Raw genomic sequence first — 26,125 nt, 5'->3', positions numbered from 1 at the left:
CCACCTGGGTCACCTTTGTGTTCCTTCAAGTGAGCGTGCCAAGATGATTTGGGAAGCATCCTACAGTCGAGCTGCTGGGCATTTCGGGGTCGAGAAAATGGTGGCAGTACTACAGAAGTATTTCTATTGGCCAAATCTTTGACAAGATATCGAGGAGTACATCAGATCATGCACTATTTGTGCCATTGCCAAACCAACCATCAAGAAGCAAGGCCTCTATACCCCGTTTCCTACCCCTAGTCGACCTTGGGAATCCATCTACATGGATTACATGTCGGGCCTTCCTTCTACTATGCATGGAAACGACTGTGTTTTTTTGGTTGTCGACAGGTTCTTGAAGATGGCCATTATGACAGCATGCAATATGAATATCACAGTAGAAGCCACTGCTAAACTCTTCTTTAAATGAGTGTGGGTACACTTTGAGATCCCAAAGTCTATCATCTCAGATTGGGACAACATATTACTCAGTACATTTTGGTCCAGTCTCTGGTCGATGTTGGACACCAAACTCACTAAGTCCACAGCCTTCCATCCCCAAACTGATGGCGAGACAGAGGTTGTCAACAAGATGATCGTACACATTCTGCGCATGTACAACTCAAAACATCCACACACATGGGATGAGAGCCTTCCCTATGTTCAACACATCTATAATCGGGCTCTCCACAGCTCAACTGGTCGCAACCCTTTTCATGTGGGCTTCGGATTCCAGCCACTATGTCCCATTGATGTGGCCATTCCATTTGCAGCTACTCAGGCAGATTCAGCTCATGTCTAGTCCAAAATAGAAAAGTAAAACAACTTCATTGAGCACATCCAACATATTCACCAGTAGGTCCACGACATTCTGGAGAAATCAAATGCCAAGTACAAGCAGCGACATGATCAACACCGGGTACAGGGAAAATTTTAAGGGCTAATATTCGCCCATGGGCTAATTTTCTATACTTTTTCGAAAAAAAGATTTGCTAATTTCCATTTTTTTGTAAAAATTATTCACCGAAATTTTATAGAATGAAATTATTTTACCATAAAAATCACCAAAATTTATATATATACTAAAAATATTATAAATTTGAATATTTTTACAAAAATATCTCCAAACATTTATAGATTTTATATTATGGACTAGTGGGATTTGCTAAGGTTTCTAAACTTTAAGACAAATTTCCATCCTTAAAATTTTCCCTAATCGGGTGCCACACAAGTTTTAGGTGGGTGACAAAGTCTGGTTGCATTTGCAAAAGGAACGCCTTACCAGAGCCTATCGGAAACTCAGACCACTCTAATATGGTCCTTACACCATTACCAAGGCTATGGGAGACAATACATTTGAGCTCAGAATTCCCCCATTCCTTGGCCTGCACCTAGTGTTCAATGTGGACCACCTTCAGCGATACTTTCCACCATTATTAGACACATCCGACATTGCAGAACACCTCACACCCACAGAGTTAAATCTAGATTGCACAGAACAAGCTACAATTGATCGGATCATTGACACACAGATCAAGCACACTTGCCAGTAGAGAATGGAACTGTATCGAGTTGTAAAAGCAAGCCAACTCCTTCACTAGGGCAAGTGGCTCACCAGGGGCCAAGTTCAGTAGAAGTTTCCTCATCTCATGGAGGAACTCAACGCGATGGGGACCATTGCTTCCTAAGGGGGGAGGAATGATCGAGGTGGATATTGGTGTCCACCCACCAATTCTACTTGGACCCCCACCATTGTCTCTTTCAGTTTTTCAGTTTCTGTAATTGTAGCACAATTTACTATTTTTAGCAGTTTTTTGGGTCCTGAACTTCCAGAGCCGTTTCGAGGCCCTAAATGGCTTTTTTTGGAAAAACTAGGAACCACATGGACCCATGTTTTTCTTCCCAAAGTTGTAGTCCTGAGATATATCTTTCTAACGAGGTATTGTGTGCGTCAAATGGAGATCATATGCCAAAGTTATGACCCTGGGAAGTTGATGTACCAATTTACCCCAAACGAGGCCCATAGTTTGGTGCTTCATCTCCTAGGGTTAGGTTTTTGGATGTTTAGGGTTTTCCATTGTTTCTCAACAATAAATAGGCCTTTGAGCCTCATTGTAAGACAGTTCAGAGGAATGTAGCCACCACATCTATTCTCAGAGATAAGCTACCATTGCCTTAGCTAGTTTATTTCCATTTCTGTTTGTAAGCATATTTCAATATTTTACAGTAATTAAATGAAGTATTATTTCTGCTGCATCTCTGTATGTATGGTTATATATGTAATTTGTTGTGTTCCTATTTAAGTCCAGATCATAACCTTGCCTGGAGAAACTTCACAATTTGTCCCAGCACGAATGCTCGCCCAGAAATTGCACAATTCTGGGCAGCAGTCAGTTGCTCATCTCAAAAACTGTGCAATCCTTTTGGGTAGCCATCCCAGCTCCCTCTCAAAAATGCTCAAATTTTCCCCTCAGTCAAGTAGCCTGTTGCATGTTCCATTGGGTTGACCTGTTCCACTCGGGACTGAGAAAACTTGACTTGCATGTATGGGCTTCTTTTCCCGGAAATAGCAAAAAGCAACATGCAAAAAACATCCCTAAATTTTAGAGAGGTATTTTTAGCAGTTGGAGGTTACATCAAAGATCTCTTTAGAATCTTTGATCCAAATGTCTCTTTTTCCTAAATTTATGGCATGCACATCATGAGCATCAAACTTATTTATTCGACACTTGAGAGCTCACTTATTCACATCAATCTTGGAGCTCTGACATCCCACAACACATCCAAAAGTCTTCGACACATCTAATTCAACTATTTACAAGTAAGTCCTCTTAAATTTTCTTTTGAAAAAATTTTGTCGCTTTTTGTCTTTTGGCTTGTGTGGGTGTTGTTTTCTTGATTTTTGAGAACAATTGTTCTCGTTTGCATTCATATTAGCTTGTACTAGCACCATTTCAGTTTTCGTTAGCATCTCACTGTTGTCGCATGCATGACACTATTTTGCACAAGCAGTCATCGATTTGGTGACTCGCTTCAAACACATGCATGTTATTTCATGTTCTGAATCTTTCATTCCCAATTTTCATGCATGATCATTCACTCCTTCTTACACTTAGTATCACCATCCATTCACCTTCACATTTTCTTTCAGTTGGCCATCGGCGGGTCTGGGCAACCTTGGCCCGGACTTTGCCTCATCAAGATAGCATTGCACAATCCTGAGAGGGAAGGGTTTTCCTTAATCTTAGAAAATGTGCATTTCTTCCCATTGACTGTCCTCTAGTATTGCATTGCGCAATTCTGAGAGGTAGTGACTGCTGGGCCAGAAAATTGCCTAATGCAATCAATGGGCCTGCAACCATTGCCATCAGAAATTGCACATTGCGCAATTCCAGTAGCCAGCAGGCCAGTCTGGATTGTGTACTGCATAATTCTAGTAGCCTGGAATGCCTTTTGTGCAATTCTGGCAGCCAGTCTCCTAGCCTCCCAGGAAAAATTGCACAATCCTTGCCAGTCAATCCCCGGGTATGTTGTATGTTGTTCCTCAAGTTTACTTTGGTTTTAACTGATAGATTTCTTGCCATGCATGTCTCTATGTCTCCATATCTGGCAGGTGTTCGTCCGCCACTCAACAGTTTAGGATCAATGGCCTCCAAGAGGGCAGGATCAAAGGACATTGACGGAAGTGCAACTGGAGCAACAGTTGAGCGAGTGTCCACAAGTCTATCGATCTATGAAGACACCAAGCTGATTGTAAACAAGGACATCAAGAGGTCAATGATGCATTTACAGGAACATTTGGGGAAGATCTCAAAGACCACCAAGTCTATGTGAACATCCACAAGTCCGGCTTGTACCGGATTACATGCAAGTATCCCGTGTTCCATTGTGCGGACATGATACATTGGATCATCTCACACACTGATCCCGAGACAATGACATTGAGAAGTGTCAGTGGGATGAAGATTGCTACCTTCAAGGCACAGTATTATGAACAAACGTATAATATGTCGAAGCCAGTGATCACCATGGATACACCCTTTAGCATACCCAGCAGCAATGCCAACTCCAGAGATATCTTAAAGAACTGGGTGACGGAGCCGGCCAAATTCAGGATGACAACCAACCAGGTCTACCAGATGAAGATACTGTGGAAGGCATATCAATAATTGGTCATCTTTACATGTTACTTGTATGGCCAAGAGAGCACAGAAACCTTCCCGCAGAGTTGGGTGATCGCGTTAGACCAACTGGCCAAAGAAGGTAAAGCATGAAACGGGTTCGACATGTTGGCTCACCAGGTGAAAGAATAGGTAACAAGAGCTTGACAACCGCCCAAATGTCAGCAGGAAGAAATCTACATGCCCGTTTACATCTTGGATGCAATCTATGCCCATCAGGAGTTATCGGGCCTGAAGTGGGCATGGACATCGACGGAGACCTCTATGAACACTAGTTGTGAATGAGGATCAAGTCATTGACAGACTTGGTGTTGCACAACCAACATGCATTCTCATTTAAGAAGAATATGAGTGGGAGTTTGAGCATCAACACTCAGTGCAGGATGACTCCTTTCTACAATCACTCGGTGAAGGATGACTCCTTACAATCACTTAAATTTTACAAATAATATCCTTATTACTTTTGTCTATGACCATATTTTTTTATGTCCACTAAATTTGTCATTTTTATATTTCTACTCCACTAAGCAATAAATGCAATTTCATTATTTGTACATTAGTTTTTAGTGACACACTATAATTAATCTAGTTATGGTAAAGATGGCATTGATGTACATGATATTGATTACTTACAATTTCATTTAAATTTATATAAAAACAAATATGATCTAGTAAGGTTTCAAGAAAGAGGAACTAATTTTGGATAAGAAATATATTTTAGCTTTCGAAATAAATTATATGTATAGCTAGCTTAAAAATTTGATGTCATGCTTTTAATTTATTTACTTTATTCCAAGAAACAAACACTTCATATTCAATATTCCAAGGGGAAATATAAATAAACCTATAATTATGTGTTATGTGTTATATGGATAGAAAATCTTTCTTGAAATATTATGGGAGAGAGCACATTCGTCACTAGTTGCAAAATAACACCTCCCCCAAATCGTCATTCGTCTAAAGCTTAAATCGTTGATTAATTTATCATTTGATTCAACTTTCCTATAGAGATTTGCCAACACCTTCTGATTGTATCATTCTCATTTTGTCTACTGCTGCATGTCCCTTCCTTATGCCATCGCCATGGCCATCACATGCTACATCACACTGTATGCTTTCTCCGCCAATATGTTGTACTGGTTCATTCACTAGAACTGGAACTGTTTCTGAGGCGGAGAGCATGCTTTCACCATCTATATGCTGCGCTACATTCTCTCGAACCCAAAATTATTCAAGAAACCCAATTTTCAAATATGCTTCATTGGCTTAAACTTTCCACAATATGCTTCTCACCCACCACACCCCCTTTTGCATTCTCGGGAGGACATTAGATCTGCAGTATAGAGCCTGGGAATTAACCCCTCGAATCATTCAAGGGAAGGTGACACGGCAACTAGAAGGATCTGTTGTAATATTATTCTTCTAAGTTATTTTTTATTAGAAGTTAGTTTATTTGAAAATAAAGTTTAGTCACAGATGATTAATTCACCACCTATAATATTCAAGAAACCCAATTTTATTTTATTTAATAATAATTTCCATAAATATATTACATAAAAAAATTAGAAGATATACTAGGTTGGTGGTTCAAAGACTGCAATCTCATCCATTAGACAAACTCTGTCCACCAACTATTTGGCGCATTAAAGAAAATCTAACAACATGTGACACAATGGACCTAGAAGTATTATATGAAATGAAATGATATTTTAAAGTCCACGAGACTAAAAATATTCTATGAGACCATTAGTTCCCTATTTTTCGCTCTTTGCAATTCAGTCCTTTTCCGATTCAAATTGATGATGAGCTGACCCAACCTTCCAAAAATCTCTTCCCTAAAAAGACAATGCCAAGAAACTGATGCTAACATGTTCTCATAACTTTCTCTGATGTCTTTGAATGCATCACATTCCAAAATGAAATGTGCACCCTTTCTTCCCAAGCTTCTTTAGGCCTTTTTCACCGTCTTGTTTCACACCGAAGTTGATGTGAGTTGGTCTTTAATTGAGCAATAATTTCGTTTGCCCTCCATGAAATGCTAGCCCCAATGAACTCTTTTTGTTGTAAATCACACGTAGGGTTGAATTCCTCAATGTAATATTTCTTCTTTCTACCCAACTCTTTTCCCCATACCTTTTTACAGAACTTCTCCATAACAAAATCCTTTAGCTCCTTGTTATTTGTGGGATAGGCATTGAGCTAGATATCGCATTTTTGCATCCATGTGTAGTTTTGTTTCATCCATGTTTTCTTTCTTTCACCGATGCCTTCATTGAAGATAACATTAGGCCATCTACCTACTCTCATTTGTTCAATTCTTTTTAGGTATCTTATGAGCCACACCATAGCAATTGCTTCAATGGAAGTTGCTCCTGTTTCACTCAACATTATCTCATAAGGTACCGAACTTTTTATTTTTAGGTTTCTCATGATCAAGAATTTTTGAATTTCTCAATTTTTTTCCATTTTAAGACGAGAATGATGCTAACCCACAATTCACACCCATATAGCATCACTGGACAAACTAGTAGTCCAAAAAGCACTTTAATCATTTTCCAATCCCATAACTCTACCTCTCTATATCTGTTTTGAAGAGCATATAATGATTTCCACCCTCCTAAAATTATCTTTGTTCTGCAGTCCTCCCGATTGAGTTTGTTGTTGAAATCAATGCCATGGTACTTGTACTCCTTTACTTCTTCAAGAATGTTTTCTTGAAAGAAGAAAGTATGCTAACTCTGCTTCCTTTTATTAGAAAAAATCATTATTTTGGTCTTGCTAGTATTGAATTGCATCCCCACTACTATACAAAAATGCTCAAGGGCATATAAGTGCATTTCCAATCCATGGGTTGATTTAGAAATCAATACAATATCATCATCATATAAAAGAAGCTTTATCACAAACTCCCCAAACCGAACACCATCTAAACCTTGCAGATTTAGCCACTCTTCCAATTTATCAATATATAGACCAAAATGAGTGGGGGATAGAGGGTAACCTTACTTGACTCTAGTGTCACTTCTAAAGCTTTCTGAAATACCTGCTGAGGTTCTAATTTTGACTTTCACTTCTTCATAAAGTCTATGGGCAGCAGCTCTATAATGCACATGAATTTCAAGTTCTTCCATTCTACGCCACAACTTATCCCTATGGACTGTGTCAAATGCTTTTTTGAAGTCAAGAAAGCATCAAAATACTTCTTGTTTGTCCTCCCAAACCTTTTCAACCATGTGTCTCAACGTGATGCCATGATCCACTATAGAATGTGCCTAAACTCATAAAGATGTGTGTATTTTCTCACTCACTTTCCAAAGGAGTGGGAATGGGTAGTGATGTGAATGTGTGTGTTTTTTTTTCTTCTGAATTATGAAAGTAAAGTAAATTTTAATATATGTTTTTATTTTTAATTTTAATTTTATAATTAATATATATCTATTTCTAATCTATCAAAAGTTTAGAGGGATCAAAATTTTGGAGGTATAAATATTTTTCCTAGTATAAAATTTGAAAAAAATATTTACTTTTAGAGAGATTTGATTCCTCTCAACACTTCGTAGATTTGGAATTAACATAAATCTATGCTTGTTCTTTATAATATTATTTACATTATGTATAAATTTCACATATCTATATATAGAAAATCTTCTTATTTTAAACCCTATAATACATATTAATACTAATATTAACTTTTGTTAAGAATATGAAGATATGTGAACTAGTTTGTGCGCGAGTCAAGGAGGGATATAAACACTCTAGTGTTTTAGCTGCACTGGATGCCATAATTGCACAAAATTCTATGTTTATGGAGGGGTTGGTGAGATAGACCATCATAAGCATGTCCTTGAAATAGATTCCCATTCTCACTCTCACCCAAAGAGTGGTACTCATGTGTTATCAGAAATGGAACACAAGGAAGAAGAGGTTATGGAAAATTCAGAGGACTAAGATAAGTGCACCATCAATGTTGCAAATTCTGAAAGGGATACATTTGAGTAACTCAAGGGCTTGGATCTCCCCGCCTCACACATATTTTGAGCCAATGAAAAACAACATATAGGGGTGAAATCATATAGTGTGATGCATCATGTGATGGTCATGGCATATGGAAAGGGTGCAAATTCTGAATGGGATACATGTGAAGAACTCAAGGGATTGGATCTCCCCTCCTCACAGATAGTTCGACTGAATGAAAAACAACATATAGGGGGTGAAATCATATAGTGTGATGCATCATGTGCTGGTCATGGCATATGAAAAGGACGAGTAGTAGAAAAAATAAAGAATAAAACACTTGAGAAGGTGTTGGTTAAAAGTTAAATCAAATGATAATCTAATGAACAATTTAAACTTTCGAATTACTCAACTAGAGTAACATATATTCGAGGACGATGAAAAAGACACAAAAAAGTAAAACTCATTCATACTCATTATCCCATTGAACCTCTCACCAACCAACCCGCCAAAATTCCAAATTTTGTATCTGTGATTCCATATTCTTACACTCCCAAAAGTGTTTTTATGGAATTTGAGGATTTTAAATTTAAGAATACAAAATATATTCTTTTAACATAAATAAAATTGATTACTAAATAAAAATATAATTTATATAAATATGAATTTCGTAATTTCCGTGATAGAATATATCACTCGTTTAGTTTTCATTTTAATTCTAGCATAGAAGTATGATAGAGATTTAGATGTTTCTATCATATTCTTTTCAAAGTTTAGAAATGTATTTAACCATGGATCATCCACCTATTCATAACGCTGACTAATTTTCATTTTAAGAGTGTATAAATGTTGGAAAATTAGGTGCATGGCCACATTTAGGGTCTCCCACATTTTGTATTATCAATTTGTGAAGGTAGTGTTTCTGGTGGGTGTAGTTGATTTTTCCATCCTTTTGAAATGTGACAAATCCATATTTAACATAGAATTCATAAAATGCTTCAATTAACTTAGAATGAATCTCAAGATTAAAGATATTTTTCTTTTATACTCATGTTATGTATATAGAAATCTTCTGAAAAACATACCAAAGGGTTGAGAATTTTGTCATAAGCATTGGAATATGGCATAGGTGATGTGTTTTTCCCCTTCTTCGAATTTTCTTAAGGCTTATGCTCTACAAAACCAATTACTATGCAACAAAATGGGACCACAAATATTCAATGTGATTATCCCAATTCAAATGATGTAAAGAGCAACTCTTTTGTTGGATCAAATGTAATCGTTTCCTCTCTTCCTTCAACCTCATTTTGTTGACAAATAGTAGAGTCATTTCATCAATTAACTGTTGCACCCTCCCATTCACCACTTCCTTTCGTTGCAGTCTTTTTCTCGTTGCAAAGTAAATTCTCCCCCAAAACAATCGTTTTAGCCAATGGTCCCACTCCATTGCGAACCTATAAATCTTCGCACTCGCCCTCAATCACGTTCTTTCCTCACTCTCATACTCTCATAGTGGCATCAACCCAATCTATGTTTTTCCTTGTTTACTATCCATTGCTGACAAGAGAAATTACTTGCAAGTTCTTTTTCCCGTGCAATTAACATTGTCATCCTCTACAATTCTACCCTGTTATCACAATGGCCCCCAAAACCAAAACTAACGTCACTGTGATAAACCTGATGCTTCCTCCCTCTATGGATTTAGACCACATTCCCTTAGCCGAAAGACACTATAAAATCGCTGAAAGATAGTGTGAATTCGACCTCTTTGAATTACACTACTGGTTTCGAGACACCTATCTAGACCAATCAGATGAAATTGGGCTTTGGCAATCCAGACTACCCCTATTCATTTTCCCTCAATCTTATTATTTCCCAGAGTTTTTCCTCAAATGCCAAGCCTCCTATCTCTCAAGAAAAAGAGCTATCATATCCCCTAATGGTGAAATCCTTCTCACCATTACCCCTAAGAATATAAACCACATGTTGTAGGTCCCACAAAGTGAATCCCAAACTCCCTTCTAAATTGCTGCTCTCAAAGAAATTTACCAAAAACTCACTTTTTCCCTAAGAGCAAGGATTTTTGAAGTTTTTCTGTCAGAGGATTCTCAATTGCCCAAGAAAAACCCCCCTTATCCCTCTTCTATTTTCCCCCAAAGAACCAAACAGATCATCTCTGTCTTGTCTTGCATACTTGGGTATTTCTGAGATGAATGGGTAGATGAGCCTATTTTAGGCTTTCTATCCACCCTTTCCACAGACTTTCAGTCAATTTTTACTATGGTCACTTTCTTACAGATGTAATACATGAACAATTCCTTCAGTTTCTAACTGAAGGAATGTTCAGATACTCTTCCATTCTCATGCATATGTTTCTTTTCTTCCATACAGACAGGTTTCCTTTTGGAGTTTAGAAACTCAATCAGCAGGGTGAGCCTCAGTCCATAATCTGATGGACCTCCATTATCAGAAAACATTCACAAGAGTACAAGTTCAAAGATTTTAGTGATGAGTTCATATATCAAGCAACTTGTTTACTCAGTGGCCAGCGAATTTCCCAGATCGGTGAGGATATTCAAAAGGTGTTGCATCTCAGTGAGCAGGTGAAGATAGGAGATTGGTATTTATACCAAAATTATACAGAGATCAGGGTTTATGGCTCTGAGCTACCACCCTATAAACTGCCCAAATATCTTCCTATGAGCATATTTTCCTTGGAATACATGAGGCAAATAATTAAAACATGGATAGGGTTATTTATTTGTAACATTAGAGCAAGAAGGGAAAGCATAAATCCTTCTAAAATAGATGAATTTTCCCCTGGGCTTCACATGGTCTTATGACCCCTTTAAGATAATTTCTAAGCTAAGGTTGGGATAGAAGACAACCCCGCTGTACATACCCAGAGACCAGAGATTGAGAAATATGTGAATAAATAGGATTGGGTAGAGAATACATTCCAGGAGGCTGAAGAGGTGTTGTCCAGAACCACTTCAGAGACTCTTACCCCTAGAGAGAAAAATAAGAAAAGACCGAGAGAAGAAGAATCACCTTCAGTTACAAAAGTCTCTGCCAAGGAATTCAAGATTTATTCCAAGAAGACAAAGAAAATCTCCAAGGTAAATTTCCCACCACGAGAGGAAACGCAGGGTGCTATTGTACTCTCTGGCCTTCATACTTTAAAGTTTGGTAGCAGCACCAGTGATTCTCCATCATCCTCAACCACTAAAGACTGTTAGGGACAATTTGTCTATTAACGTTTAAACGCACTTTTCTCTACCATTGTTTTTTTCTTAACATTTAACGTTTTACATAAATTAACATTTTTTTCCATCAAACTTATTTATGATGCATTGTATTCCCAAATTAAGAAACATCTTTCAATCATACTTATTATTTCAATCCTGGAAGTAAAAGAAAAAAACTAAATATTATTTTGTTTTCAATCATACTTATTATTTCAACCCTGGAAGTAAAAGAAAAAAACTAAATATTATTTTGTTTTCAAGTGATGATATATTTGACTACCCAAATTAATATTAAAATAAAATTTTCATATTTATATGGACTATATTTCTATTTAGTAATCGATTTTTAATTATATTTACGCCGTAAGGCATTTCCCTCTGAAATCAACTCCCCTCTCTGCCCACCTGTCATCCTTATAAGCCACACAATTATATGTTAAACGATTGCAAAAATTTCAGCCGTTGATTCAAAGTGGTTACAAATTCGTTCCCAAAAATTGTGAGTTTATTGAGGCTGCCATTTGGCATCGGGTCATAAGCAATGAATAGCTCCATCCCCGCAGTTGAACCAGGCTCCAGTGCTACATGCGTCCCACGAACCCCTTCATTCCCTCCCTGAACTCTTTCCGAACTCTTTTGTTATGCATTTCACTACGATTTCTTGGCCACTGCTGGGAGAACCCTCATATGAACCTTCCCAAATCCCCCTGGCCCAAAACATTTTCGTTCCTAAATCCATTGGTGGCGATGCGGAGTTCTTTGCAAATGAATCTATGGGGCCAAAAAAATCTTGCTCCCATTCTTCGATCTTTTCTCTGTATTTTGTTCTTTGGAGAAACACAGTGGCAAACGCCAACGAGAAGACAACCAAAGCTGCCATTGTAATGCCTACTATGAGCGCTAGGCGCGGACGCTTGGAATTCCTTTCAGCTTATGATGGTAAACTTGAGATATTGGCTTTTCTTACCTTTCCCACATTTGCAATAATCTCTGCTCTGAGTATTTCACTGGATTTTGGTACACCCATTCTGTACATTTAGATAGGATTGTTTTGCACTGGGGATTCAAGCTAGGTTTGTGGATCATCCTATTTTTGTTACAGATCATGGCTACCACTGTTGGAAGGTTTATGGGTGCTCAGGGGACTTCGTTCTTGGGAAATGGAGAGAAGAAAAATTCGGCAGGCAGGAGGAATGTAGCAGTGATGGCCTCTGTTGCTTTCCCTGGGATGAGAGAGGAGTATGAGACTCTGAGATTGAGCCCTAGGGCTACTCAGAAAGATGTCAAGAGTGCTTTTGGTCACCTTGCTTTGCAGGTATATGGAATTTCCCTCTTGAATGTTATAAAGTTTCCATATCATCAAATGGCGTGCATCATGCTGGTATGCTTGAAGAATGGTTTGGATTTCATTGGTGGAATGGACGTGTTCCGATCCTAGTTCTCACCATAGTCCTTATTTTAGCTCCATTGGTGTCTTTCAAGAGAGTGGGTAAGTCTGCTTTTCTCATCCTGATAAGCATTTTTTAGCACTAATTTTCAGATATATCATATTTCATTTGGGCCTTTTCAGGGATTTAAATGTCTAGAAACTGTTGTAATTATATGAGGGGATTCAACATATCTTGGGAATGTCACATACTGATGGCATCTGGTTAACGATTTGTCTGACTTTTCATGTTGCCCTGTTAGAAATGGCATATGGAATATACATTCAAGGATGTGGATCATGGGTTATTCCTTAGGAGTTGTGATGTTCAAATCTTGATGCCTATATTGATGTGTTCATTTCCATGAATTTGCAGATTCTTTGAAATTCACTTCTGCATTATCAGTTGCACTTGTTGTTGTATTTGTTATGATTACGGCTGGTATTGCGATTGTAAAGTTGTTCAGTGGCACCATCAAAGCACCAAGAATTTTACCAGGTATTGTGGATTTTGTGACTGCTTACATCTATCATTACAATGGTATGGATTGTTTTCCTCCATTTCTGGTCCTGCAGTGTAGTATCTTAGAGTTCATTAGTTGAATTTGCATTTAAAATTATGTTATAATAAATTGTCATGTCTTTGCGCCATGCAATTCATTACATATACAATGAACTTTAGGACCCTTCAGAAATGCAGCCCATTGTTCGCACATCATTGGCATTGTGCTCAATTGTATACATAAGTACAAGCTTTTTTGGCTTTCTTCTATTTGGAGACCAGACCATGGATGATGTTGTTGGGTCCCTATAATACTAGTGATTACCCCATTACTATTGTAGTTATACCCCTTATTAATATTGTTGTGCCCCTATTACCCCCATATTGTTACTGTTGTGCCCCATAGAATCCCTCTATTATTATTTTTGTGGCTTTATATTATTATTGTTAGGTCAGCTGGATTATATTGTGACTCCTTAGACTCCTATATATAGAAAGGATGTTTTTTCATTTGAATAATCAAAGAATTGTTCATTTATGTAATGTAAAGGAGGATGCCACCTCGAAGAGGCTGAATTCTAAGGCTTTGATCTATCTTTTCTATCTTTTCTTGAGCTGGTTTCATAATAGATGTCCTGGCCAATTTTGACACCAACTTGGGAGTTCCCTACAGTGTTGTGCTGAATGACATTGTTCGTGTGACCTATGTTGTACATTTGATGCTGGTCTTTCCTCTCATTTTTTTTGCCCTGAGACTTAATCTTGATGGGCTTGTCTTTCCAGCAAAAAAGCATCTTGTCTTGGATAATAAGAGGTTCATTTTGATCAATGCTGGATTAATTGGAATCGCTTTCCTTGGGGCATCATTCATACCAAGAATCTGGGGTGCATTTCAATTCACAGGGGCCACAGCAGTAGTTTGTATTGGGTTCATCTTCCCAGCTTCCATTGCTCTCAGGTAGAAAAAAAGTTTTTTTTCATTTCTCGTTTCATCTTTCACCTTGATTGTATGTAACTTCTAACCTCAATTATTTTTTAATTGCAGATACACCCATGGAATCTCAACCAAGAAGGACATATTTATTGCATTGTTCATGATTTTTCTGGCAGTATTTTCAAGTTCAATTGCTATAGTGAGTGACATTAATTCTTTGTTTAACAAAAAGGAGGAAGGTCCTCCATGATCTTGAGAATGATTTTTTATGAGGAGCAGGTGGTGCACATACATATAAATATTATTTGGAACAGAACCGAGAAAAGAACGCTGATTTGGGAATTTGCTTGTAGAATTGTGAAGAGTGGATAAACTTTTGTAAAGCCTTGTATCATCCTGCCATGGTCGCTTGGCCTTCTAGTTAAAGATACTATTGTATTTGTAGTTGTAAACATTGAAAAGGAATATAGTTGACCTCGCATCAATAATTGAGCGATTCAACTAATCATCCATGAAAAGTTGAGAGCCTGTCAAGCAGAAGATTGAAGGTCTGGTTTCTATCAATAATACTCAACCTCACATAAGTTTGAGGTGCACCAAAATGCATCCCACTGCGTGTGATGATTCCATTGCTCTTCAATAACTCCTCACAATCTTCATTCTCCTTTCCTTCACATTTTAGCCCTACAAAAGCTGCATTGATACAGACGGCCAGAGTAAGAGTAATTAGTCCATTTTGCCAAGTATTTTCATTTCAACCATTTAAAGTAGAGACATCAACTCAGTTCCACCATTCATTGATTTCTCTACTTCAACAGACAGATAGACCCATTTGAAATATACATACCTTACATGACATGCATAAGTACCAGTCAAACTCCAAGCCATTGAGTACACACATGCACACAAAAACAAGCATACACATACAGACCCAGAGAAACAGAGTACAAGGTCTGCCAACATTCAAGTTACAAGTGAGAAAAAAGAGGTATCACAACGATTATTTATTTCTCCTCTGTTATTTGTTTCCTGCTTCTGATGGCTTTTGAAAAAATCTCACTCCCTTTGTTGTTAGAACAACCGATCATAATCAGTATTTTCTGTTTGAGCAGACCAATTTGTTGGAAGGTTATGGAAAGGGATGCAACATAAGGTGAATTACCAGTTTATCACTACCTTTATTCAGTGATATTTCCCAAGTTGAATCTTGGTAAATATGTGATAGTCCCTTGCTTTTAATCACTAAATCCAGTGTTTGAACTTGAGTGTGTTTCTGTTCATCTGACTTTAGATCATAATTGCATCGTGTTTAATATGTTGGAGATCGAGGGAGACCCTCGTACCTTGTGAAGAGTTTAACTATTTGTAATCATTGATTTAGAAGCAGTCCGTTGATATTTTTTTTACAGGCTTCTATTAGAAAGGAATCAAGATAAGATGAATTGAAAAGTAATTCAATCTAAACATTGTAGGTTATGCATTTTAGGTTGCCGGCTGAATTAGCCCAGTTTTGAGCATAATATCCAAGGATAAATAGTATATCGTGTGGGAATATTTAAGCATGTATGTTACAACTAGAGTATTTTAAAAGTACTGCTTGAATTGAAACGTCAACCCAATTTTTGCATTGTGAGCAGTTTAGCAAGCTGAATCACTAACAACTTGTTTCTATTTACCAAAGTTGAAGTGTTCTATGAAGCATACATGACTTGACATGCTTTATTAGTGTCTCTTTTTTCTTAGATTCCTTTCATTTTTGTTTGAATGGTCAATTATCTGGTGCCACTTTTATATTACTTTGGGCATGATTCCTATCTTATATATGGCTTTGAATTAGAAACCTCTATGTCTGATGGAGTTGTTTTCTTGATTTGGGCAGGCGATGTGCTATTTGGAACATCATCAAATGGCGTGCATCATGTTGTTTTACTTGAAGAATAGTTTTGATTTCATTGGTGGAATGGACGTGTTCTGATCCTAGTTCTCACCATAGTCCTTATTTTAGCTCCGTTGGTGTTTTTCAAGACAGTGGGTAAGTCTGCTTTGCTCATCCTTATAAGCATTTTTTAGCACTGATTTTCAGATATATCATATTTCATTTGGGCCTTTTCAGGGATTTAAATGTCTAGAAATTGTTGTAATTATATGAGGGGATTCAACATATCTTGGGAATGTCACATACTGATGGCATCTGCTTAACGATTTGTCTGACTTTTCATGTTGCCCTGTTAGAAATGGCATATGGCATATACATTCAAGGATGTGGATCATGGGTTATTCCTTAGGAGTTGTGATGTTCAAATCTTGATGCCTATATTGATGTGTTCATTTCCATGAATTTGCAGATTCTTTGAAATTCACTTCTGCATTACCAGTTGCACTTGCTGTTGTATTTGTTGTGATTACGGCTGGTATTGCGATTGTAAAGTTGTTCAGTGGCACCGTCAAAGCACCAAGATTGTTACCAGATATTGTGGATTTTACTTCGTTCTTGAAGCTTTTCACTGTGGTACCAGTTATTGTGACTGCTTACATCTGTCATTACAATGGTATGGATTATTTTTCTCCATCTCTGGTCCTGCAGTGTAGTATCTTAGAGTTCATTAGTTGAATTTTCATTTAAAATTATGTTATAATGAATTGTGATGTCTTTGCGCCATGCAGTTCATTCCATATACAATGAACTTGAGGACCCTTCAGAAATGCAGCCCATTGTTCGCACATCATTGGCATTGTGCTCAATTGTATACATAAGTACAAGCTTTTTTGGCTTTCTTCTATTTGGAGACCAGACCATGGATGATGTCCTGGCCAATTTTGACACCAACTTGGGAGTTCCCTACAGTGTTGTGCTGAATGACATTATTCATGTGACCTATGTTGTACATTTGATGCTGGTCTTTCCTCTCATTTTTTTTGCCCTAAGACTTAATCTTGATGGGCTTGTCTTTCCAGTGAAAAAGCATCTTGTTTTGGATAATAAGAGGTTCATTTTGATCACTGTTGGGTTAATTGGAATCATTTTCCTTGGGGCATCATTCATACCAAGTATCTAGGATGCATTTCAATTCACAGGGCCCACAACAGCAGTTTGTATTGGGTTCATCTTCCCAGCTTCCATTGCTCTCAGGTAGAAAAAAAGTTGTTTTTCATTTCTGGTTTCGTCTTTAACCTTGCTTGTATGTAACTTCTAACCTCAATTATTTTTAATTGCGGAGACACCCATGGAATCTCAACCAGGAAGGACATATTTATTGCATTGTTCATGATTTTTCTGGCAGTAGTTTCAAGTTCAATTGCTATAGTGAGTGACATTAATTCTTTGTTCAACAAAAAGGAGGAAGGCCCTCCGCGATCTTGAGAATTATCTTATATGAGGAGCACGTGGTGCACATACATATAAAGATTATTTAGAACAGAACCGCGAAAAGAACGTTGATTTGGGAATTTGCTTGTAGAATTGTGAAGAGTGGATAAAATTTTGTAAAGCCTTGTATCATCCTGCCATGGTCGCTCAGCCTTCTAGTTAAAGATACTATTATATTTGTAGTTGTAAACATTGAAAAGGAATATAGTTGATCTCGCATCAATGATTGAGCGATTCAACTAATCATCCATGAATAGTTGAGAGCCTGTCAAGCAGAAGATTGAAGGTCAACCTCACATAAGTTTGAGGTGCACCAAAATGCATCCCACTACGTGTGATGATTCCATTGCTCTTCAATAACTTCTCACAATCTTCATCCTCCTTTCCTTCACATTTTAGCCCTGCAAAAGCTGCATTGATACAGACAGCCAGAGTAAGAGTAATTAGTCCATTTTGCCAAGTATTTTCATTTCAACCATTTAGAGTAGAGACATCAACTCAGTTCCACCATTCATTGATGTCTCTACTTCAACAGACAGATAGACCCATTTGAAATATACATACCTCACATGACATGCATAAGTACCATAAGTACCAGTCAAACTCCAAGCCATTGAGTACACACACGCACACAAAAACAAGCATACACATACAGACCCAGAGAAACAGAGTACAAGGTCTGTCAACATTCAAGTTACAAGTGGGAAAGAAGAGGTAGCACAGAAAATTGCATATAATTGTAAAAGAATCAACATTACTTACCCAATCCGACTTCCTGCATGACCTTTACTTTTAGATACTATGAACAGTATAAGATCTTGATCCGCAAGAGCAGTGATAGAGGTGTAATGTGGCCAGTGATAGGCTAAATCGTAAAGAAAAGTAGATGTTGGGTTCAAGCAAGCTAGTAATGGAAGAGAATAACAAAGCTAAAAAGTTGTGAGGTAAGAGACGAATGAATGTAAAAAAAAATAGAACTAATACAAAACTAACTGACCTTAAAGAAATTCAGTGAAATCTTAGTGGGAATGCCAAGATCCACGGATTAGATCCGATGAAGTCTTTTTATTGAAACAAGGGTTCCAAATCAATTCAAAATTGAAATAGGGAGACTGAGGAGAGAGTGCCAATCTAGATCTAGGTAGGAAGGTATACTCCAAAGGAAGCAAATCTGAACTTCATTTAAAAAAAAACTAGTGAGTGATCCAATTAGCTTAGAAATAAATAAAATTTAATGAAGAAACAAGTCTAAATCAATACTCTGATAATATAAAGATGTATTTCTAATCCTCTCAACAAACGAACCTAGTTGACAAATGCAACAACCTGAAAAGAAATTAAACCAAAAACAAATGATAATTAGAGAATACAATAACATTAAGGGAAAATGACTTACTTTGTTGAAGTGGCCAAATCCGGGTTTAAATATTTTATCTCAGCTAAGTAACAGAGATTATTTCTCCAAGAAACATTATGGTTTCATTGACAACAAAACGAGGTTGGTGAAGAAATGTATTATTTACTAATAAACGAGAAACATGTACAGAATCACATCATTGGTAACTTAACAACCAGGTCGATGCAATGAAATTATATTGAGATCCATGTTTGATATCCAGCACTCATATCGCCTCATTGGTAACTTAACAACCAGGTCGATGCAATGAAATTATATTGAGATCCATGTTTGATATCCAGCACTCATATCGCCTCATTTTTGGTGAGTTTTGTTTCTCCACGAGTCAAAAGTTCCACTCTTTTTTATTGTTTATTTGAAAAGAGATAATCAGCCAAAACTCCACAAATAAATTCCACAGGCAAAGTTCACCTCCAATAAACAGAACTCTGAGTTCCATCATAATTCAAACTAGATTTAAGGCCAAATTTACGAAAATAGGGTTGAATACTATTTATCCTGAGCTCAACACACTTTTCCTTGACTTATAACTACCCACTGAATCTATTTAAATATATAGAGGTGCCTTGTGTGTGGTAAGAAATATGAAGAAACATGACATTGGATTGTCTAGAAAAGATCTGTAAGGCAATCTAGGAAGAAACATGACATCGGATTTGTCTAAAGAAGATATGTTCGGCACTTATTTAAGACTGAAGAGGTGGCTTGTCTGTAGGGAAATCTGATTAGATTCAAAGCATTGTGATCAGACTGGATCTTATTAGCCATCCACAGTTTTAAAGTTTGAAAGTCTGAATTGGTTAATATGTAGATATGCATGGCTTAATCTTTCAGACAAGCATATGACTATTCACAAGATTTAGAGAGATAAAATTCCGAGATTTATGAAAAGCAAACCCATGAAATCATTTGCCAAAGATGTTTCCATTAATCAAGAACATGGTATTGGAGGGCTCAAAGACGATATTAGAATACAATTTAGCAAAAAAAAAGATGACATTGATTATATCCAAAGAAGATCTGTCCAACAATTTGGGAAGAAACATGAGATTGGATTCGTTTGGAAAAGACCTGTCTAAAGACATAGGTTCGAGTCAGTATATGTGGTGAACGACATCAACGAATGTGCCCCCACACAATGTAAAAGCCGAAGAATCAACCAAGAGGCAAGAAACGATACCAAGGTAAGTGAACAGATTAATTATGCTACTTTGCTATTTGAAGTTAGAATGTAGACGCTATTTGAATAGAATTTATAGAGTTTTAATACCCTTTTATTTACACACTCTATAGTAGTCCTTTTCTTCTTAGCTATCTGAATTTTGTTATTTATATTTTTATAAGTTGAAGGTTGAGTTTAGGTTGGGCTAGTTTCAAGTCAGGTTCAACTTTATGTTGGATGGAAGAATAATCTATTCAATTGTGTGATGTTGTCATTAAAAGTATCTAATGTTTGATCCAGTCTGGATGTTCCATAGGAGAGTTTCAATCCTCAACCCTTCACCAAGAAATTTAAACCTAGAGCCTGATAAAGATTAAACCCTACAAACAAACAAAAATAATTTTCACACTTAAATATGTCCTGTGCTTTAAATTCACATAAACATGGTGAAGTTTTCCTTCTATTTGTATATTTTTCAACATCACTTGATACTCACGTAATGCTAGGGAAAATAGAAAACCATTAATCAGCATTTGTAAAAGTCAGTCTACAATAAAAGGACACGGTGGTTCCATGAAGATAATGAGTGAGGGAACTAAACAATTGCCTAGACAAGTCAGTGCAGCTTGACAAAATGACTCTCCCTGCTCTTGAATGTGGCAAAAGATTGTATATTTTTCAACATCATTTGGGAATTTGCATGTAGAATTGTGAAGAGTGGATAAACTTTTGTAAAGCCTTGTATCATCCTACCATGGTTGCTCAGCCTTCTAGTTAAAGATACTACTATATTTGTAGTTGTAAACATTGAAAAGGAATATAGTTGATCTCGCATCAGTGATTGAGCGATTCAACTAATCATCCATGAATAGTTGAGAGTCTGTCAAGCAGAAGATTGAAGGTCTGGTTTCTGTCAATAATACTCAACCTCACATAAGTTTGAGGTGCACCAAAATGCATCCCGCTGCGTGTGATGATTCCATTGCTCTTCAATAACTTCTCACAATCTTCATCCTCCTTTCCTTCACATTTTAGCCCTGCAAAAGTTGCATTGATACAGACTACCGGAGTAAGAGTAATTAGTCCATTTTGCCAAGTATTTTCATTTCAACCATTTAAAGTAGAGACATCAACTCAGTTCCACCATTCATTGATGTCTCTACTTCAACAGACAGATAGACCCATTTGAAATATACATACCTTACATGAAATGCATAAGTACCAGTCGAACTCCAAGCCATTGAGTACACACATGCACACAAAAACAAGCATACACATACAGACCCAGAGAAACAGAGTACAAGGTCTACCAACATTCAAGTTACAAGTGAGAAAGAAGAGGTAGCACAGCAAATTGCATATAATTGTAAAACCAGCAATATACTAAATTACGAAGCCCGGGAAGAATGCTAGTAAAGAGTAGATTTAGAATTACAGGTAAATACCTCTCTGTCCCAGTTAGTCCTATACATGATAAACATAAGAATTAGAGTCTGCAGTACTATTCCTCCAATCATGCCACCCAAAAATACCTCTATACTCACTAGGGATGGGCATTGCCTGCGAGGTCGGCATCAATCCCATAGAATCACAATACAACCCAAACAATTCTACGTAGAGAGGAAGCAGTTTGGGGATGGGATTCTTCAAAACATGAATAAGAAGGCCTAAATCCCAGCAACTCAACTAGAATACATTTCTCTTTGCCTCCTAAAGTCATAAATGAAGGTTTTCGAGCACCCTGTAATGACATAATTCTCTCACATACACAAAATCTAGTATCAGAATGCAGTTTAGGATATCAAATGGAACATTTCGGCAGTACTGAACATTCCCCAAAAAACTCTAATTTACTTGAATGAAAACAAGAGCACAAAATCCAGTTTGCCCAAATGAGAACAGACATAAATGGCCAACAATGGCTTGCAAGGTCAGTGAAAACATATGGAATGTCTACTAAGTGGTTCCAGTAAATGGGGCATTGATTTCAGTGTTCAATATATTTTTATTCTTTATCAAAGAAATTTTTTGCTCTATTTGCTTTCGTCCATTTATGCCTTACTGTGTTTCCTTTGCAACATTAGTGCAAATGCTAGTTAAAAAAAATAATATATATTCTTAAATTTAATATCCTCACGTCAGAAAACGAGTTTAAATACAAATTTAGTGGGAAGCTGTACAACCATGATAATAATTATGAATGAGTTTTACTTCTCTGTGTCATTGTCATCGTCCTTGGATATCAGTCGCTCAAGTTGAGCAACTCTAAAGCTTAAATCATTGATTAATTTATCATTTGATTCAACTTTCCTGTAGAGATCTGCCAACACCTTCTGGATTGTATCATTCTCCATTTTGTCTACTGCTGCATGTCCCTTCCCTATGCCATCGCCATGGCCATCACATGCTGCATCACACTGTATGCTTTCATCGCCTGTGTGCTGCACTGGTTCATTCGCCGGAGCTGGAGCTGGAGCTGGAACTGGAACTGGAGCTGTTTCTAAGGAGGAGAGCGTGGTTGTAATCTGCAGCATGGATCGTGCAATTCTCTTCCCTTTTCCTAACCTCTTCTATCTGCGGTTGTATTTCTGATAATTTAGGAGTACCACTGTTTCGGTCAGAGTGAGAATGAGAATCCATTTCAGGGGTATGCTCATGATCTATCTGTTGGCCGCGCCCCTCCATAGTCATAGATTTTCCTGCGATTATGGCATCGAGTGTCTCTTCCAGTTGAAACAATAGACGGTATACAGCCTTCCTTGACTCCCGCACAAATGACTCCACACCCTGCACAGAAAGAAAGAAGAGCATATATTATTTGGTTAAATATAATGTTAAATGATGTCATGTAATAATTTAAGGTTTCATGCCGCATTAATGGTTAAAGTCAGTCAAAATAAATACGTCAATTGCATCGAGTCTGAGCAGCAGAGACAGGATCTGGGGGTCAAGTTTTCGGGACTCGTACTCATTTCCACGTATCAACTGAGTTTGTTTTGAAATACGCCTCCCTATTTCATCAGCTTCTGACTTCACACGCCCTATAATCCTCCAACGGCTTTGAATTCCAAACACAAAACCCTCTGAACGTGGACTGTATTTTCACAGCGGCAACACCCTGGTCCATCCTAGGAGCTGCCACCTTTACTGCTTTCGTAGACACAGATGGTGATTCGGTGTCTGCATCATAAACGGGAATCGACACCACTCTCCCCTTTCTACGTGTAGTTGCTTATGCGTTCTTCTCCTTTGCTAGATGAGCGTTGGTTCTACTTGTAGTTGGCTTGGAAGCAGGAGGAGGAGTAGAGTCCCGCCGATTATTTACCTTAAATAACAGCTAGCCTAAAAGTTTGAGCTTTATTTATTTACTTTATTCTTTGAAAAACAAACATGCATATTCCATATTTCACGGGGAAATCTAAATAAACCCATCATTAAGTGTTATAGTTCTGAAGGATCAAATCACCTTCCTCCTTTTTCAACCAAAATATGAATCTATCCCCTTACTCAAAAGGTGTTGTATATCTTGGTAACATATGAAATTCATAAACAAAAACAAATGCTTAAAACCACCACAATTGTCCATTATCTTTGCACTGCTTCTCAAATGTCTTGGATTAATAGCCAAATTAAAAATATTATGTCACAAAGAAAAATATAAAGGGAAGTTGAACAATGGAGATCATATTCTCAAATAGAACAAATTCTCTGTTACCTTCAAACCCCTTCCCTTAATACCATTAGAAATTCTCTTAGATCCGTCAAAGACCCTGTAAACCCTAAAGACGTGAAAGCGGTCTACTCCATCCCATGTTCTTGTGGGATTCCCTACATTGGGGAAACTCGTTACTCCATTAACCAGAGAATCTAAGAACATGCAACAGATATTATGCACAACCACTCTCGTTCCTCAGCTTTAGCTGAACATGCATCCCATGTTCTTGTGGGATTCCCTACATTGGGGAAACTCGTTACTCCATTAACCAGAGAATCTAAGAACATGCAACAGATATTATGCACAACCACTCACGTTCCTCAGCTTTAGCTGAACATGCAGTGAAATCCAATCACCATGTCTACAATGAGGATTCTCGGATCATCGCCATGCACTTCCATCATAGGGAGCTTTAAGAAGCCATTGAAATTGGAAAGTGCGCTATTAATCTTACCATCATAGGAAGCCATTGAAATTGAAAAGCACGCTATTAATCTTAAAATTAATCTTACCATCATAGGAAGCTTCGAGAAGCCATCGAAATTGAAAAGCACGCTATTGAACGATGGTTGGAATTAAGTAGAAGTTGGATCCCCTCTCTCTCTTCGTAATTTTTTTAATTACTATATATATAATAATAACTAATTTATTTATTTATTTATTACATTTACTTTCATATTGCAACATATATCTTTTCGACCTCCCTATTAAAATATTATCCAATATTTCAATATAATAATATTTAAATCTAATTGTTGAATATGTTTTTTTTAATAATAACCATTTGATAAATATATTAAGCTTATTTTTAATTATATATTTACAAATATTCAATTCTTATTATATTATTATTAAATTAATCTAACTAATTTGAATTCAATAATTAATAAAATAAAATAAAACATAACAAAATAATAATAAATTTATTCAACTAATTTTTAACGGCTAATTCCTAACATCTATTTCCTAACGACTAACTCTAGAACCAGATGCATCCTTGTTATTTAAACATTCTCTTTCACCTTTGCCCTGAGGTGGAACCACATTAGATGGTTTGAAACGTCAACCAACAACTCATGATGTGATTAATCTGAAAGAATTTATCAAAATCTTCACATTTTCTTAGGGTCGATGTGATACCCCTCCCTCAATTTCTTTTACAAACATGATTATTTTATATTTAATTGTAAATATTGTTTGACTAGTTGGCCATGCGCCCATGGCTTAAGTTGAAAAATTTATTTAAATAAATTTTATGATAAACAAATGCTTTTATTTTTGGAAATGTTGTGGGAAAGAGCTCTTGAGTAATATAGAATTCTTGTTATCATAGGATTTAATAAGTGGTTAAGTCCACATGGTGGACCTTCCCAAATTCTTAAGATGAAAGATGAAAGGGAAACAACATAATTGGAGAGAAACATTGTGTTGGGTTGAAAGATAAACTTATATGGAAATAAATGCTATGTTAGGTAACATGTTAAGAAAAGAACAATGGGAGAGAAAAGTGTGCTTAAGATGAAAAAGGAAAGACTTTTTCCTAATGAAAAGAAAAATCCTAGGTAAAGTAAAAAAACCTGGTAGACCTTAAAAGCAGGTCCCTTGTTAGGAAAAATATATTGGGACCTTTTGGATTTTATCTTCTTTTGGGACAAGAGCTTAATCATTAAATAGAGGAGGCAAGAAGTTTGAGCTTGGGGGGAGGTGCTATTGTGCAACTCGTTGGTTGGGAGGAATGTGCTCTCTCCCATAATTTTTCCAGAAATATTTTCTTGCCATATAAGTTACTGTATTATGGACCATGATTGATCCTAATTGCATTATAATATTGTTCTTAAATATCAAGAGAAATAATTTCTAGTATTGTATATTTAATGGTTGCCTCCCTAGTGAAAATAAGTAGAAAATATTCTTTGTATCTTTCTGTCACCATATATTTTATTTGGCTATTAAGCCAAGATATTTGAGAAACACTCCAAGGAAAATGGACTATTTTAGTGGTTTTAATCATTTGTTTTTGTTTATGTATTCCATATGTTTCCAATATATATATATATATGTAGCATTGTGGTAGCAACACCTTTTTCATAAGTGGATAGGTTCATATTTTGGCTGGTAAAGGGGCAACGTGATTTGATCCTTCACAACGATAACACATAATTATAGGTTTATTTAAATTTCCCCTTGGAATATTGAATATGAAGTGTTTGTTTCTTGGAATAAAGTAAATAAATTAAGAT

At 36.8% G+C, this 26,125-nt stretch overlaps 1 pseudogene; it reads left to right on the top strand.

Annotated features, from left to right (window-relative positions):
• Positions 1-16,069: 16,069 nt before the first annotated feature.
• On the top strand, positions 16,070-17,358 carry LOC149200702 (amino acid transporter AVT6A-like; annotated as a pseudogene).
• Positions 17,359-26,125: the final 8,767 nt, after the last annotated feature.

Source organism: Pinus tabuliformis, chromosome 2_1, assembly GCF_031772625.1.
Source record: "Pinus tabuliformis cultivar Carrire ecotype Pingquan chromosome 2_1, CPIR1, whole genome shotgun sequence".
NCBI classification, from domain to species: Eukaryota; Viridiplantae; Streptophyta; class Pinopsida; order Pinales; family Pinaceae; genus Pinus; species Pinus tabuliformis.
Note: the sequence above shows the minus strand (reverse complement) of the source record. Positions and strands in the feature narration are given on the sequence as shown.